The sequence below is a fragment of the Pseudophryne corroboree genome, chromosome 4 (assembly GCF_028390025.1).
Source record: "Pseudophryne corroboree isolate aPseCor3 chromosome 4, aPseCor3.hap2, whole genome shotgun sequence".
NCBI lineage: Eukaryota > Metazoa > Chordata > Amphibia > Anura > Myobatrachidae > Pseudophryne > Pseudophryne corroboree.
The window spans coordinates 407,594,137-407,606,747 of NC_086447.1; the positions used below are offsets into that span (position 1 = coordinate 407,594,137).

At 42.1% G+C, this 12,611-nt stretch overlaps 1 pseudogene; it reads left to right on the top strand.

The window, feature by feature from the left end:
• The first annotated feature begins 9,240 nt into the window (after nucleotides 1-9,240).
• LOC134912188 (5S ribosomal RNA) lies at nucleotides 9,241-9,360 on the top strand (annotated as a pseudogene).
• Nucleotides 9,361-12,611: the final 3,251 nt, after the last annotated feature.

Consider the following 12,611-nt stretch of genomic DNA (forward strand, 5'->3'; position numbering starts at 1 on the left):
TGCTGCTACTGGTGCCGCCGCTGCTGTTCTTGCGGCGGGAGTCCATACATCTACCCAGTGGGCTGTCACAGTCATATAGTCCTGACCCTGCCCTGCTCCACTTGTCCACATGTCCGTGGTTAAGTGGACATTGGGTACAACTGCATTTTTTAGGACACTGGTGAGTCTTTTTCTGACGTCCGTGTACATTCTCGGTATCGCCTGCCTAGAGAAGTGGAACCTAGATGGTATTTGGTAACGGGGGCACACTGCCTCAATAAATTGTCTAGTTCCCTGTGAACTAACGGCGGATACCGGACGCACGTCTAACACCAACATAGTTGTCAAGGACTCAGTTATCCGCTTTGCAGTAGGATGACTGCTGTGATATTTCATCTTCCTCGCAAAGGACTGTTGAACAGTCAATTGCTTACTGGAAGTAGTACAAGTGGGCTTACGACTTCCCCTCTGGGATGACCATCGACTCCCAGCGGCAACAACAGCAGCGCCAGCAGCAGTAGGCGTTACACGCAAGGATGCATCGGAGGAATCCCAGGCAGGAAAGGACTCGTCAGACTTGCCAGTGACATGGCCTGCAGGACTATTGGCATTCCTGGGGAAGGAGGAAATTGACACTGAGGGAGTTGGTGGGGTGGTTTGCGTGAGCTTGGTTACAAGAGGAAGGGATTTACTGGTCAGTGGACTGCTTCCGCTGTCACCCAAAGTTTTTGAACTTGTCACTGACTTATTATGAATGCGCTGCAGGTGACGTATAAGGGAGGATGTTCCGAGGTGGTTAACGTCCTTACCCCTACTTATTACAGCTTGACAAAGGGAACACACGGCTTGACACCTGTTGTCCGCATTTCTGGTGAAATACCTCCACACCGAAGAGCTGATTTTTTTGGTATTTTCACCTGGCATGTCAACGGCCATATTCCTCCCACGGACAACAGGTGTCTCCCCGGGTGCCTGACTTAAACAAACCACCTCACCATCAGAATCCTCCTGGTCAATTTCCTCCCCAGCGCCAGCAACACCCATATCCTCCTCATCCTGGTGTACTTCAACACTGACATCTTCAATCTGACTATCAGGAACTGGACTGCGGGTGCTCCTTCCAGCACTTGCAGGGGGCATGCAAATAGTGGAAGGCGCATGCTCTTCACGTCCAGTGTTGGGAAGGTCAGGCATCGCAAACGACACAATTGGACTCTCCTTGTGGATTTGGGATTTCAAAGAACGCACAGTTCTTTGCGGTGCTTTTGCCAGCTTGAGTCTTTTCAGTTTTCTAGCGAGAGGCTGAGTGCTTCCATCCTCATGTGAAGCTGAACCACTAGCCATGAACATAGGCCAGGGCCTCAGCCGTTCCTTGCCACTCCGTGTGGTAAATGGCATATTGGCAAGTTTACGCTTCTCCTCCGACAATTTTATTTTAGGTTTTGGAGTCCTTTTTTTTCTGATATTTGGTGTTTTGGATTTGACATGCTCTGTACTATGACATTGGGCATCGGCCTTGGCAGACGACGTTGCTGGCATTTCATCGTCTCGGCCATGACTAGTGGCAGCAGCTTCAGCACGAGGTGGAAGTGGATCTTGATCTTTCCCTAATTTTGGAACCTCAACTTTTTTGTTCTCCATATTTTATAGGCAGAACTAAAAGGCACCTCAGGTAAACAATGGAGATGGATGGATTGGATAGTTTACTAGTATACAATTATGGACGGACTGCCACGGTTAGGTGGTATAAAAAAACCACGGTTAGGTGGTATATATTATAATAATAATACAATTATGGATGGACGGACTGCCTGCCGACTGCCGACACAGAGGTAGCCACAGCCGTGAACTACCGCACTGTACACTGGTTGATAAAGAGATAGTAGTATACTCATAACAACTAGTATGACACTATGACGACGGTATAAAGAATGCAAAAAAAACCACGGTTAGGTGGTATATATTATAATAATAATACAATTATGGATGGACGGACTGCCTGCCGACTGCCGACACAGAGGTAGCCACAGCCGTGAACTACCGCACTGTACACTGGTTGATAAAGAGATAGTAGTATACTCGTAACAACTAGTATGACACTATGACGACGGTATAAAGAATGCAAAAAAAACCACGGTTAGGTGGTATATATTATAATAATAATACAATTATGGATGGACGGACTGCCTGCCGACTGCCGACACAGAGGTAGCCACAGCCGTGAACTACCGCACTGTACACTGGTTGATAAAGAGATAGTAGTATACTCGTAACAACTAGTATGACACTATGACGACGGTATAAAGAATGCAAAAAAAACCACGGTTAGGTGGTATATATTATAATAATAATACAATTATGGATGGACGGACTGCCTGCCGACTGCCGACACAGAGGTAGCCACAGCCGTGAACTACCGCACTGTACACTGGTTGATAAAGAGATAGTAGTATACTCGTAACAACTAGTATGACACTATGACGACGGTATAAAGAATGAAAAAAAAACCACGGTTAGGTGGTATATATTATAATAATAATACAATTATGGATGGACGGACTGCCTGCCGACTGCCGACACAGAGGTAGCCACAGCCGTGAACTACCGCACTGTACACTGGTTGATAAAGAGATAGTAGTATACTCGTAACAATTAGGATGACACTATGACGGTATAAAGAATGAAAAAAAAACCACGGTTAGGTGGTAGGTATATAATAATAAATAATACAATTCTGGTCGGATGGACTGCCTGCCGTGTGCCGACACAGAGGTAGCCACAGCCGTGAACTACCGCACTGTACACTGGTTGATAAAGAGATAGTAGTATACTCGTAACAATTAGGATGACACTATGACGGTATAAAGAATGAAAAAAAAACCACGGTTAGGTGGTAGGTATATAATAATAAATAATACAATTCTGGTCGGACGGACTGCCTGCCGTGTGCCGACACAGAGGTAGCCACAGCCGTGAACTACCGCACTGTACACTGGTTGATAAAGAGATAGTAGTATACTCGTAACAATTAGGATGACACTATGACGGTATAAAGAATGAAAAAAAAACCACGGTTAGGTGGTAGGTATATAATAATAAATAATACAATTCTGGTCGGACGGACTGCCTGCCGTGTGCCGACACAGAGGTAGCCACAGCCGTGAACTACCGCACTGTACACTGGTTGATAAAGAGATAGTAGTATACTCGTAACAATTAGGATGACACTATGACGGTATAAAGAATGAAAAAAAAACCACGGTTAGGTGGTAGGTATATAATAATAAATAATACAATTCTGGTCGGACGGACTGCCTGCCGTGTGCCGACACAGAGGTAGCCACAGCCGTGAACTACCGCACTGTACACTGGTTGATAAAGAGATAGTAGTATACTCGTAACAATTAGGATGACACTATGACGGTATAAAGAATGAAAAAAAAACCACGGTTAGGTGGTAGGTATATAATAATAAATAATACAATTCTGGTCGGACGGACTGCCTGCCGTGTGCCGACACAGAGGTAGCCACAGCCGTGAACTACCGCACTGTACACTGGTTGATAAAGAGATAGTAGTATACTCGTAACAATTAGGATGACACTATGACGGTATAAAGAATGAAAAAAAAACCACGGTTAGGTGGTAGGTATATAATAATAAATAATACAATTCTGGTCGGACGGACTGCCTGCCGTGTGCCGACACAGAGGTAGCCACAGCCGTGAACTACCGCACTGTACACTGGTTGATAAAGAGATAGTAGTATACTCGTAACAATTAGGATGACACTATGACGGTATAAAGAATGAAAAAAAAACCACGGTTAGGTGGTAGGTATATAATAATAAATAATACAATTCTGGTCGGACGGACTGCCTGCCGTGTGCCGACACAGAGGTAGCCACAGCCGTGAACTACCGCACTGTACACTGGTTGATAAAGAGATAGTAGTATACTCGTAACAATTAGGATGACACTATGACGGTATAAAGAATGAAAAAAAAACCACGGTTAGGTGGTAGGTATATAATAATAAATAATACAATTCTGGTCGGACGGACTGCCTGCCGTGTGCCGACACAGAGGTAGCCACAGCCGTGAACTACCGCACTGTACACTGGTTGATAAAGAGATAGTAGTATACTCGTAACAATTAGGATGACACTATGACGGTATAAAGAATGAAAAAAAAACCACGGTTAGGTGGTAGGTATATAATAATAAATAATACAATTCTGGTCGGACGGACTGCCTGCCGTGTGCCGACACAGAGGTAGCCACAGCCGTGAACTACCGCACTGTACACTGGTTGATAAAGAGATAGTAGTATACTCGTAACAATTAGGATGACACTATGACGGTATAAAGAATGAAAAAAAAACCACGGTTAGGTGGTAGGTATATAATAATAAATAATACAATTCTGGTCGGACGGACTGCCTGCCGTGTGCCGACACAGAGGTAGCCACAGCCGTGAACTACCGCACTGTACACTGGTTGATAAAGAGATAGTAGTATTCTCGTAACAATTAGGATGACACTATGACGGTATAAAGAATGAAAAAAAAACCACGGTTAGGTGGTAGGTATATAATAATAAATAATACAATTCTGGTCGGACGGACTGCCTGCCGTGTGCCGACACAGAGGTAGCCACAGCCGTGAACTACCGCACTGTACTGTGTCTGCTGCTAATATAGACTGGTTGATATTTAAAGAGATATTAGTAGTATACAACAATACTATACTGGTGGTCAGGCACTGGTCACCACTCCTGCAGCAAAAGTGTGCACTGTTAATTAATATAATTGTACTCCTGGCTCCTGCTAACAACCTGCAGTGCTCCCCAGTCTCCCCCACAATTAATTATAAGCTTTTAATTTATACATTGATGACTGTGCAGCACACTGGGCTGAGCTGAGTGCACACAGACTGAGTCACACTGTGTGACTGACTGTGCTGTGTATCGTTTTTTTTTTCAGGCAGAGAACGGATATAGCAGAGAGAACTGAACGGATATATTATATTAAATAAAAGTTAACTAGCAACTGCACTGGTCACTGACTGTGGTAAACTAACTCTGTCTGCGACTCTGCACAATCTCTCTCTATCTAATCTATCTATCTCTATTCTAATGGAGAGGACGCCAGACACGTCCTCTCCCTATCAATCTCAATGCACGAGTGAAAATGGCGGCGACGCGCGGCTCCTTATATAGAATCCGAGTCTCGCGATAGAATCCGAGCCTCGCGAGAATCCGACAGCGTCATGATGACGTTCGGGCGCGCTCGGGTTAACCGAGCAAGGCGGGAAGATCCGAGTCGCTCGGACCCGTGGAAAAAAAAGTGAAGTTCGTGCGGGTTCGGATTCAAAGAAACCGAACCCGCTCATCTCTAATAAATAAGGGGTGCATTTACCAGGTTTCTAAATAATTAGCAGGATTTATTCATATTACAACCATTAATCCAACATCAACATTTTGGTCCTTGCTGGGACCTTTCTCAAAATACAATGATAGGTGTCTAGATCTCCTCTTTATACCCATTCTAAATAGGTGACCCCACCCACTAAGCAATAGAGACAAATCAGCCTAAACACAAGTATTAATACAAAATCATCCCTTCCCTAAAAACACTAGACTGCAGATTATAATACATAGACAACTGTGTCAACTCTGTATTAGTGTCTAGTATAGTAATAGCAAACTAGGCTTAGGCATGTTTAAATCAATGCAAAACAAGTACCTCTTAAGGAACTTTCCATTAGGGACTTTCAGTGTGCTGCCCTCAGCCAGGAAGAAAGCACAGTTGCAAGCCAGCAGGCAATCACTGCAGATCTCTGCAGTATTAATGGCTGCAGTTCAGTGACTTCGGCATCCAGTCACATAGGCAATAAATAGATTAAGGAAAAATGAGTAGATGCACATTATACCATCCAAAAAAAATATCACGATCTGTCAGTATGGGTCAATGGCTCTATGGAGTAGTGGACCTGCTGTATTATATGTGTTGGTTACCACAAATAGATCCTCGGGTCTCTTGTGGTTCCTTATATTGTTACCATTTTCATATATATTACGTACTTTATGTACGCACTGTGTAACCAGTCGTTTAGTGTACCCTTCTGGGTAAAGCGGTTTGTCATTTCATCAAGCTGAATATCAGATGTGATTTGATCTGAGTTGATCTGTAACACTCTTAGAAATTGTGAGACTAAATGGTTGGTTTTAGAGCAACAGGGTGATGACTATCAAAAGATAATAACATGTTGTGGTCATTGGGTTTCCTATATTTATTATAACTATACCCTATATCAGTGGTGTATATAGTAAAATAAAGTAAGTAAATTTAATGATTAACAGAATTCATAGTGAACCTAATGGGTGTGTCTAATCCATTAAGGTACATCAACACTGACTGGAAAGTAACCTAAGTTCCACTCCAAATCAAAATCACATTGACTATTAAGCAACAAATATAGACAATACTACCCTCAAACCACAGACCATGTATTTCTTCTCATACGCATCCATGTAAAGATTGGCATCTGATGGCATTATATTACTGGCCATCGCAGTTTCCAAAGTTTGGAGGTAGAGCTGATCCCCATAGCGAAATTAATTACAAGGGACAATTCAAGTAACTCTCTTAAAATTTCAACAGGTGGCTTAGCCTTAGGTGCTGCAGTTAAACCCTCTTTCACAGTGGCTATGACTTCTAAATGGGGCATCACAGTATATAATGAACTAATGTCTATAATGACAAGTAGTTTGCCAATCAGCCTAGGTAGTATACTAATTCCCTCAATTAAATCATTAGTGTCCTTAAAGATATCAATCTACCGTGCACAGGGTTGTAGAAAACTGTCCAGATATTGTGCTACAGAAGAAAACAATGAATTCCAAGCCAATATAATCGGCCTCCCCGGGGGCTGAGTAAGGGTTTTGTGAATCTCAAGTAACAATTAAAGTATAGGATAAATTGGAAAATCAGTTTTCAAAAAGTGATGTGTATGTTGGTCAATCCAGGTGTTTTTAAGGGCCATGTCTTTTTAAACACTATTGTGGGGTTAGTCCATTATCATTTGAAAGCCTCAATATCAGCCAATTGTCTTATAACTTTATTATCATATATGCAGGACCATGGCACCACCTTTGTCTGCAGGTCTTATAGTCTCCTGGAATTCATTGTTTTCTTTTGTAGCACAATCCCTGCACAGTTTTCTTTAACACTGTGTAGATTATTTCTTGTCAGACAAAGTAAAGTTTTACTTTAGTAAAAATATTTAATATACAATTTTTTTTTATACTGTGGTGCATGTGTTCAAAAGCTTTCTATTACAGTTAAAACAGAGCGGTTAAAATAAATAAAGACTAAAAGCTGAAGACTGAAAAGTGTTTGACTTTGTATACTGAAGAGTTGTGATTCAGAACCTGGACCAGTTACGAATTTTTTTAAATAGAATGGTGCTCTGGCACATCTACTGGATCAGAAAAGTTGTTTGCTGTGTGAAGAATACTTATAGGGGGGTATTCAAATAGCCACAAGGTTTACCGTGAAAATCCCTGTGGTGCGAGGAAAGACTATTCAATAAAATAGCTTTTTTCTCATGCCTTTTTTTCTCACGCGCAAACCCAATTTTGTCATTTTTATGTGGATTTATACACAATCCCAGCTAATTGGTTTGTAAACCCCATGACTTATTGCATAGCACCCATAAACATAAACTTTACAGATGGAAAAGCTAATATAAAACAAGACAAAAAGTTGTTGCCTGTGCATATTGTGTTTAGTCCAGATAACATATGGGCAAGAAAAAAGAAAATGATTTAAAAACCAGAACGATTGCACACATACTGTATGTCACTATTTCGGTCTCAATATGAAGAAATGCATAACCGGGGCTCAAGTCTTCAGTGTGAAAATAGAACAAATATTAAAGTATATGGATCTCCATCGTGCTATTATGAGTATGATTCTTTCCAATGAAATACAATGGGATGTTTCAATGAAAGTTATTTAATGTACAAAAGAAAAAAAAGGGAAAGAAAGATTTGTTGTCAGTGCACAAGTGCGGTGCTTTGTCTACCTCTGCGAAACGTACGTCAGGACAGGAAACTGCGATCACGTGAGGCGCACACGTGACCGCATCAGCCGGAGTCTCCAGGCGGTCACCAGGCAACGGCCACACAGACACCTCAATTGCATGCCACAGCAATCCCCGGAGCCAGTGCAAGGTCAGAAACGGGATTCCCCAGAGCTGATGCACGGCTGAAGAACGGGACTCCCAGCGGCTGCACTATCACTTGGGTTCTGGTATTGTATACACCCCGCACCCATGTAAACTATTTCTATAGCCATCAGCAATCGTTAGAACGCTGCCTATTTAACCTGTTGAAACCAGTTGGAACGCTTCTCTGCATAATAGTTACATTTCTATTTTTCTTCTGAACTATTTTTTCTTCTGAATTAGCAGCAACAGTGGGACTTCGTCTTTAAGAATTATCAGAGCACTGTCTGCAATTCTGGAAATTCAGCACATAATCATTAGATACTACTGTGATACAACAGCCACTTAATGGTTACATCTGTTTCCTTTATCTATGAAAGTAAACAATTGCAGTTACATTGTTACAACTGCTGAACTTAAATGTGGAAATACCACCATGGTTACACATTTTACTTTGAAACTGATTGGTTTCAGCTATTGCACTGAAAGCACTAATTTCAACAGGTGTGCGATTAAGAACAAATATTCAAGTTTATATACATATATTTTCTAGCCGCGTTTTGCTGATAATATGCAAAAGCATTTTTTTATAATCATTATGGATGGAAGGTGCAAGTGCATTGATTTAACACTGCTTTAAAGAATTATTGAGGTGCCATTCTTCTTTTTGATATACTATTGTGTATTTTATGACTTATCTGCAGTCTGTGCAGAGTAAATAATATTTACATATAGTGCAAATTTAACATGGCTGTACCGGTGCTCCTGGGACATAATTACTAATATTAGGCAAGTTCATTTATGAATATTTTGTGGTTTTGAAAAAAATTTTTCCCACATAATAGGCCCTAATTTCTTTGTATGCTTTGTATTGTGGCTGACGTGTCACATGGTGACTTGGTCAGGTAATTGCATATAATCTCATGTTTCCAGCAATTGTACCATACGTGTCTATCAATTGCAGCATTGCAGGTATATAAAGATCCTACATTATATACCTTTGAAGTGACTAATAAAGGAGATTTCAATAATTGCGGTCATACCTCACTGGAGATGCCCAATCTCTTCTGACCTTGGAAGCTAAGCAGTGGAAGGCCGGGTTAGTAATAGGATGGGAGACCACCTCTGAACACCCTGGTACTGCAATAAATTGACTCCCTAATATAATAGTCACTCACAATTATACCACTTGGCAATCGGTCCCACATGACCAATGATTTAATTCTCTGCATTCACAATAACCCAGAATGGGCATTTGCAGAATAAATGATGGTCATATAGTACATGAGAGACAATGTGCAATGATGATATAATCAAAGTATTACAGTGATTGATTTACGGCATTTTTGAGACTGTGATATTGTCATCACTCATTATTCATTATTGATCTTTACATTTTCGCGAAACATTTTGTCCACATATAGATACTCCTAAAAACTCATTTCTTAATCTATTTACTATAAATGTCTTTTTCTTTTTCATCCACTAGGGGTCACTGGAGTACTCTTGGGATATGGACGGCTTCCACAGGAAGTAGGCACTGAATAAATTAATTTTGGAACTATACCTCCCCTCCATATCCCTGAGTACCTCAGTGTTTTTTCTGTGCTCAACACAGTTAGTAGGCTTGTGGCTTTGCTGCCACAGAGGTCCACATTTCATTGGATTTTTTCTAAGTTTTTCTTTTTTCAACGATTTACCACATCCCTTCCCCCCTTCCAATAGGCGTGGGTCCGGGATAAGTGAAGGCTGCTTTAGCAGCTGTGGGTGTCAGACCTTTCTAAAAAGAGCTCCCTCACTACCACCTGCAGGACTAAAACCTGCAGTAAAGGCTGGACGGAACTTACAGAGAAGCCCCGTCATAGCCCTCACCACAGGGTCCAGGTATGTTGAACGGGGCGGTCACACTGTGTGGGATACTGTGTGTGTGTGTGGCTCAGGCCCTCGATGCCGCTTCGGGCTCCCTCTCCACCATAGCCCGGCTCCGTGTATAGAGAACGGTATACGGAGCATGGGGACACACACAAATGAGAGTCAAAAGGCAGGTTTCTTAGCCTAGTGAGTAACTTTTCTGCCACAGTGATGTTCCCTGCACACACAAATGTCAGGGTCACTGGATAAAATCTCATGATTCAACTCTTATTGATAAGGGAATACAGCAGCGCTGCATATGTATTACAAAAGGCTATGAAGTCTTTGTTAAAACAAGATTAACCATGTTTCCTGTTGTATTTCCAGAATTTCCTGTGTTACATCTCTCCTCCATTGAAGGCGCAGGGGTGTTAAGGGGAATTTGGGAGCAGGCATATGGCTGGCGTGTACTGCACTTGGCCAGATATATATTTATAGAGACACCTTAGTGCTATTTACTGAGTCGTGCAAGTTGTCTGTCTTTGTTTTTGTTTTGAGTATTGTCCGTCTGCATGAGTAAGACACCAGCAATTACTAATAAGCAGTTTCCCTGCCATGTCTAAAACATGGATATACATAATTATTTATATCATAACTGTTTATAATGATATTATCCTAAAGACTGCAAATCTGAATCATGGTTGTGGCAGCCAAATACTGGCTTTGTTCATTTGTTGTAAAGTAAGATATGTTATAACAATTGGTCAGCACATGGTGCTTATAAAACAGTATCTGTGGAGCCGTGTGAGTTCACTCACTTGCAGCAGCTTTGGCTTAATTCACTTGGCCACACCACACTGGATACGCCCAATCTCATCTGATTTTGGAAGCTAAGCAGTGTTGGGCCTGATTAGCCACCTGGGAGTACAAGGTGCTGTAGGTATTTTTTATTCTACAGCCACACCACACTGGATACGCCCAAACTCATCTGAGCTTGGAAGCTAAGCAGGGTTGCATACTGTTTTGCCATCTGGGGGAAACTGGTGATCCAACTAGATTGCATACTAATACATGCTAGTTTAAACTGTTAAAAATAGCTCAGTTTGGCCTTACACTATCAATATAAACCTACCATAGGTTTTACAGTCAGGATAGCTCTCCAGAGCGCGCTCCCGGCGCCGGCCACTAGAAGGGCCCATTAACTAAGCTGTGGTCAAGCAGCAGTCATCTCAGGTTTTAAGCCTGTGCGAGGTCACATTTAGTTTCAGACTTGTAAAAATGTGTTATACCTGTGTATCAGGGAGACTCTGTAGCCACAGTGAACATTGTGTTTGCATGGACACTGGTTCAGATCCTGGTTTAACAGGTGTTTAAAAAAAAAAAAAAATCCATGGTAGGACAATTTTTTCTTTTAATGTTACTTCCTGGTTCTTTCTCGGAAGTTGCTGCCCTACAACACTTAGACTCTGGAGGAGCGGGGTGTTGTTAGGAGTTTGATTTATTAATTGTTTTTGTACAGCATGACTCTACAGGAAGATTCACTATTGCTGGTAACCACATGCACGGTAATGCAGGTTTATACACACGTTACTTCCGTGGTGTACTTACTGGTTGGAGTACATGATCTCTTGCACTTACATGTGCAGCAGAGTACTGCAATGGAAGCATGCTGGGCCCATAACCCAGAGGTAGGCAGATTGAAACTATCCTCTGCTATATGCATTTATGCATAATCAAACAAGCAGCTTTGCTGCAAAGTCGGTCACACAGTGTGTCGGACAAATACGAATCTGGGCCAGTGGCGCAATGTATAACGCATCTGACTATGCATAACAAGATTGTAGGTTCGTCTCCTACCTGGCTCGTTTAAGTTGCCGTGATCGTATAGTGTTTAGTACTCTGCGTAAAGACTGCACAGACAGTTTCAGTAACATTGTTGCGGTCGATTTGCCGCCAGCCCTCATAGCACCAGGCCAGTACGTCAGGTTCTCAGCGAAGGCTGAACAATTTCCAATCAGAGACAATTGCATTTATTGGGTGTTTTACTACATATCGGAGTATACCCTACACAGCAGTAGGGCTGTTGCTTCGCCCTGCTTTGGTAAGGGTTTGAGGTAACAAGGCTGTAGTGGCAGGGCATTCCAGTTCAGGTTTGCCCTAAATAAAGACCACCTTACACTTCTTGCTGCCTACAGCTTCTTTGGACGTTGGCAGTTGGTTCTTGCGTTTTCAGCTTCGCTAGTAGCGCATAACGTCCACTTTGGCTACGTTCCTAACAGGCGGAGACGGATTCCAAACGAGATAGATCGCAGACCAAGTGGGGAGGAAAATCTGATTTCCTATCATTGTCTACGCAAATTCCTGAATGATTCCGTCTCAACGACTTCAATTCCTAGGTATGATTCTCAATACGGTAAATCAAAGAATTTACATACCCGAACAGAAAGTACAGGTCATTCGTCATCTGGTACAATTAGTGCTCAAGCCACGCACAGTCTCGGTTCACTTGTGCATTCGCCTATTAGACAATGGTGGCGGCTTTCGAAGCG